Source organism: Sander lucioperca, chromosome 5 (assembly GCF_008315115.2).
Source record: "Sander lucioperca isolate FBNREF2018 chromosome 5, SLUC_FBN_1.2, whole genome shotgun sequence".
Lineage (NCBI taxonomy): Eukaryota > Metazoa > Chordata > Actinopteri > Perciformes > Percidae > Sander > Sander lucioperca.
The window spans coordinates 3,725,104-3,731,103 of record NC_050177.1 but is presented as its reverse complement, the minus strand read 5'-3'; the positions used below and the strand labels follow the sequence as shown (position 1 = coordinate 3,731,103).

At 41.3% G+C, this 6,000-nt stretch overlaps 1 long non-coding RNA gene across 2 annotated transcripts; it reads left to right on the top strand.

Moving 5' to 3' along the window:
* The first annotated feature begins 4,312 nt into the window (after positions 1-4,312).
* Positions 4,313-5,420, top strand: LOC116048017. 2 transcript variants are annotated; one of them, XR_004897435.1, is made up of 3 exons: positions 4,313-4,366; positions 4,905-5,000; positions 5,115-5,420. It is a non-coding gene; the product is annotated as an uncharacterized LOC116048017 (long non-coding RNA). The 2 variants fall into 2 exon arrangements; XR_004897434.1 differs by having other exon boundaries at positions 5,095-5,420.
* Positions 5,421-6,000: the final 580 nt, after the last annotated feature.

The following is a 6,000-nucleotide window of genomic DNA, read 5'->3' as shown; positions in this document are numbered from 1 at the left end:
ACAACATGTACTACATAGTCAGTATCACTTCCTTCAGTGCATTGAGTGTCTTCATATTCTACATTTTGTAGTCTGTCCCAAATAATACACACAAGCAGTGGAACAGTTTGCAGACATTTTTATTCATCTTAAATCTTGTGTACAAAAAAAAAGAATGAGAGAAACAGACACTTTTCCTTCAGCCAATCATTTCCCCCCAGTACTCAGAATATATATTGGGAAAAATATATCCTCTTATAAACAGCATGTACAAAAGAAAAGCTCAATCTATAGACATTGACTGATACACTGCCCTCTGGTGGACACAACATACAACATATAACTTAAGTTTGATAGGTCTTACTGAAGGCATTTAATGGTCAAAATATTAATAAATATTCAAATATTTATTAACCCTCCCGCATGCCTTACATCTTTTGTCCTGTGGGGTCAAAATGAGCCCGCCTGGTTTGACTGTTATTTAAAGCATACAGTATAACTTGTCAATCAATTCTGTGTTACACCTTTAGTCTTCAGTTCAACCCATTACTACAAAATGTTCCCCTCATTTTGGATATAGAATACATCCAAAATGTTGTTTACATAAAAGTATACCCTGTTTTTGAGTAAAAATAAAATGAAACTATGAATTATTTTGACTTAATATTATTTTGACTATTTGACTTATCACAGAGTGGTATATGTCAAAGTTTAGTGAGGATGCTGTTTTTGAATCATTAGAATTTTTTTAATGGCAGCCCATAATCACACCTGTTGTCCTCCATCTGGTTTTACTGTTATTTAAAGAATAGTTAGTGGATACTTCACCTAATTCTGTATTACACCTTTAATAACAACTTCATCCAAAACACATTAACCATTTGTTTATTCCATTTGAAATTTAAGGCCAATAAGACAGGTCAAAAGTGGACTTTATGTCATCAATTCGAGACCTGGCATATATGGTGGCTTGTCTCCCTCTCTGCTGTCAACATGTGTCGTCCGTCACTGGGGGAGATGGAAGACCACATCAATGATTCATCCTTTTTTCTTAAGATTATTTTTTGGGGACTTTTTAGGCCTTTATTGACAGGACAGCTGAATATATGAACGGGGAGAGGGGGGGGTAATGACATGCAGCAAAGGGCCGCAGGTCGGAGTCAAACCTGCGCCGGCTGTGTTGAGTAAACCTCAAATATGGGGTCAAATATAATGTTTCATCCTCTGTCTGGAAATATTCTTCTATCTCAGCTTTTATATTAAACTTTCAATTTCTCATTGTCTGTTGCGGTAAGTGTTTCTGTGTGATATTTTGATATAGCCCTGTGTGCTGGCTCAACAGGGTTGCCTGTAAGTGGCCTCGAGCCCGGCACGACTCCAGAAGATAGACAGGGATCAGTTTTGGTTAGGCAGGTTCTGAGGAAGATTTTGTTTCCGTGAGGCAGGGAAGGAAGCTTATTGTTTTGGCGTATTAATATCAAACATTAAACTTAGCGTGTTCAGCATGATGGTGCTTGTTATGAGTATGACTGCTTTTGAATTAAGTTTGTGTCTGACCCCATTTTGGGTAAGTTTAATAAATCTACAAAGAAAGTTCTGCATGAGATGGCGGAATATTATGGTATTTCTGTGATATTAAGGCCTGTTTACAGTGTGTTTTAGCTGGGTTTTGGCCTGGAAGGCTCTATAGCAATCTGGCACCCTGTTGAACAAAGTTAAACTGAGAGACCGTGGCGTTCACAGAATGAAGGAGTTCACAGTAACGTTCATCAGCCAGTTATACAGTACGTCCAGTTCACGTCCACCCAAAATATGGAGTTCATGAACTATCGTTATCCACCAGAGAAGCTACGCTCCCCCGACCCACCCCAAGGGAGAGCCCCCCTGGGAAGCCCCCCCGCCACCAGAGAGCAAGAACGCCCCCCTAGGCAAGAGGACCCCAGGCCCCTCCAGCCCAGGCACCATCAGCACCCCCGACCACAATCCCCCCCAAAGCAGCCCAGTACAGCCCCTGATGCCCCGGGGCTCCAGTGGCAAGACACAAGGCTAAATTATTCTTAATCATCACAATGTAGTGAAAGTCTATTACTGCATTTAACCCATCCTAGGTATTAGGAGCAGTGGACAGCTATACATACAGCGTCCGGGGAGCAACTTGGGGTTCAGGGTCTTGCTCAGGGACACGTTGACATGTGGCCGGACGACCTGGGATTGATTGGCCAACCTTGGTGTTCCGGGCAACAAGCCATCAGAAAAATGTAAATCTGATCTGTGAGCTATGTGATCCGTTGCACCCCAAGCCATTATCTCATAGTTTCCTTTAGGGCTGTCCCAAACGATTATTTTTTAAACGATTAATCTAGCGATTATTTTTTCGATTAGTCGACTAATCTATCGATTCATTTTTCAATTAGTGATTATTTTCCCATTGCTCAATTATTAACAATTTACACAAAACAAATTTCATTAAGGTTCAAATCTCTATTTATTAAAATAGTTTAACACTGCACTGTTCAAGTAAAATGAATTTGTAGTGCAACCTGAAGCCAAAATAAAGTCACTTTCAGGAGGAATACAAAAATAAAAACTTAGAGTAAACACAGCAAGTGCAAAAAGAGTAGCCTGTATTTGCTTTGCTTTCTTAAAATCCATTTCAACATCAACAAAACACACTGCTCACTCAGAGTAACATTAATAAAACTGGTTGTGCTTTTGGATAGGGGTGGGGACGCCAGTCAGATATTCAGGATTGGTATCAATCCGAACTGTAATAATTGAACTAACTAAAATGCAAAGGAATGTAAACAACAAAGACGTTTTAGTGCAAACTGCATAATGACACAAACCTTTAACATTAAACTTGGTGACTGCCCTGTTGTCAACATTGAACTAATGGAGAACTAACTTAAGTGCAAAGGAATGGAATTGAATTGCCTTGTTGCTGAAAGGTGCTGTAGAAATAAAGTTGGCTCGCCTTACAACCTCAGCCTGTCAGTCAGTCACCAGGACCCAGAAACCACTGTTGCGCCTGCATGTCTCAGGAGGAAGTGTCACCGCAAACGCTTTCGGCTCGCCATTAATATCATATCACAGCAAACAAGAAGTTTTGAAAACTGTAGCCACACTTGAAACCACTTAATCTGCATTCCAGTGACTCTCTGGGACTTCAACATAACTGCAGAGCCTACGTAGTTCTCCCGCACCTCTGCGCGCGCACGTGTCTGTGTGTCTGTGTCGCTCCGCTGTCTGTCAATATGCAGACAGCACAGGTAAGCTTGCGCTTACGCGCCCAGATGCTTTTTTATTTTTTTTTGACCCGACGTAGTTCAGGCGGCAGGCTGGCGGCCGCCTAAACTGCAAAGTGCTGCGGGAAACCCTGCTTTAGATTTACACGTGAGTGACGCTCGTAGACAGTTAAAGAAACGCGACGCATCGACGCAAATTATTTGTGTCGACGCATTTACGTAATCGATGACGTCGACTACGTCGACGAATCGTCCGAGCCCTAGTTTCCTTATTAAAATGTCTGGTATAGTTACATAAGAAATTAATTGCTCCAAATATAGACAGCTTAAAACATGGCAACCGTATTCTCAATTTCGGCCACCAAAAGCTGATGCCTGGTTACCAAGCCGGCAACAACTTTAAAAAGTTAGCGTCTGGTGTATCGAAGCTGTCCCTGAGTGCCGTAATGCCTGCCGTTTTGGAAGGTATTATTAATATAGGTCTATAGATCAGGTTTCCCTACACTGCAAGAACAGGCCGAAATAATAATTAAATTTGCAGCAATTCCTGAACGTCTGAAGTTTTTTGCTTTTTCTCCGCCAGTCGTCATGATTCGGTGTAACAACTGCCAGTGTCATTCTGATCAGCATTCACGAGGTGCTTTGCATTGACTATTTATGGTTAAAAATGGGCGTGTACAGGGCAGGATAAGAGGCTGAACCATGTACGCACACTTGTAGGTAATCTCTGATTTATAAAGGGAACACTGCTTACAGATGTGAGTACACACGGTTTTATAAATCTGACTTTTTTTTTGGCGTAGGCCATTTTGGGCTTTTGGGCGTATATACACTTTTAGTAAGGATCCTACGCACAGTTTTATAAATTTGTTTATATGTAGACCAGGTCCAGATTCAAATCCACTACACCTACACTAAATTAGGGATAGGGTTAGGAGTGAGCTGTTGGAATTTAATCACCATGCATATTCATATGATGAACTGTAACATAACATTTTGTCTAGTTAGAAAAATGATACCACTAATCATCTGATACTTGTTATAATTTCACAGTCAGAATCCTGTTCTGTTGGGCAGCTCTGTTCTCCATTGAGGCTGGTGTTACCAACTGCAAGTGACTAATGCATCACATCACACAAAAGGTATCTAATTATCCCTCTACATATTTATACAACTGGCTGATTGAAATGAGTTAAGATAAACGACATTTACAACTTGTCTGAATAGTTAATTAACAGTTAACAGTTTAATTCATGCACTTTTCTCAGTATTTGATTATCTTTCATTTAACATCTGAATCCAAAATGCTACTACCGTTATCAACCTTTTGCAAAGGTTTTTGTGCCAAGGCCCAGTAATGTTTGGCCCTCATCTCCTGGGGCTCACTTACGTCATTTTGCAGGGAAAAATTAAAAAAAAAAATCGATCTGCAGATGACAAAGAAATTGTTCAACAGAAACAAGACATTTGAGGACGTCATCTTGGACTTTGGGAATCTGATCCACATTTTTCACCATTTTCAAATAATGTTCAACAGAAGTTTTAACTTTATTTTGTTTTGACTTATATACGCACGATTAAGTCGAGTTAATAGATAAATGGATTTATCGCCCAGCCCTAACCCAGATATTGTGGTGATTAGTCTGAGTTTTCCCAAGGTTTGTATGCTGTGAGTCTCAGGTCGGTACGGGATCCCTCGAGCCTCAGCAAGTCCTACTGTCCTGTAGAGAGGGAAAGTCCAGCAGTGTTCTCTGAGCCAGAAAGGAAACCTAGAAGGTGAGACTGCTGTAACTCACAGTTACCACACGGTGGTAACTAACAATTTGATTCTCCTGTACATACACTAAAACTGTTGTCACTTCCTGGACAGATGATTAAAGTTTTTTCCAGCTGTGTGTATCGAGGAGGAGCCTAGTGTCTACATGGAGAACCTGGTGAAGGTTTTCCGCCACGGGAAGAAGCTGGCGCTTCACCGAGGGACAGATCCTGTCCTTCCTGGGACCCAACGGAGGCGGGAAAAGCAGCACCATGTGAGTGATGGAGCACAGCGACAGGTCCAGAGACACGTCTAGTATGCTCTTTAGACTGTCAAAGACAGGGCCATAGAAATGGCAGCCAACTCTACCATATTAACAGACAACTGTTAGTAATGTAGATAGGCTCATTGAGACTTCATTGACTGTTTCCTTCGTTATAAGGCTCTGTCTATGGCTTCAGGCTGATTTCCCCTTTGAATGACTCTTGATAGTAAAGTGTGCTGCCCCCTGATCTAAATGATGTGGTCCCTGCTGCTCCACCCTGATGGTCTGTTCCCTCCGACCTCTGGTACCGTCTACATCCTGGGCAGAGACATGTGGACACACTTGAGCGCCATCAGACAGTCTGGGAGTCTTTCCTCAACACATCATCTTCTTCAGCATGTGAGTCTGAAAACATTTTCTCCTCATCTGACAAACTGCTGACCACAGACTGAAAAAGGGTGTTCGTAGACAGAAAATTGAAGCCTGAAGTATGGCGTTGCCATCTTGTTTTTTCTTATTAAGTTATTGTATTATGGTGCTTTCCATCTGATAATGGCAGCACAGACACCACAAGAGAAAAAACAACAAAAAAAACCTGCATTACCTGGCGTTTGGGTGTTTTCTATCTTTATTCTTTCCATTCTCTGATGTCAGCTTCACAAACTGGCCATGCTCCGCTGGATGTCTTATTACATTTGTTGTTGAAATTTGAATGCAAACTGCTTCACTTATTGTTTTATCCTTAGTTATCCTTT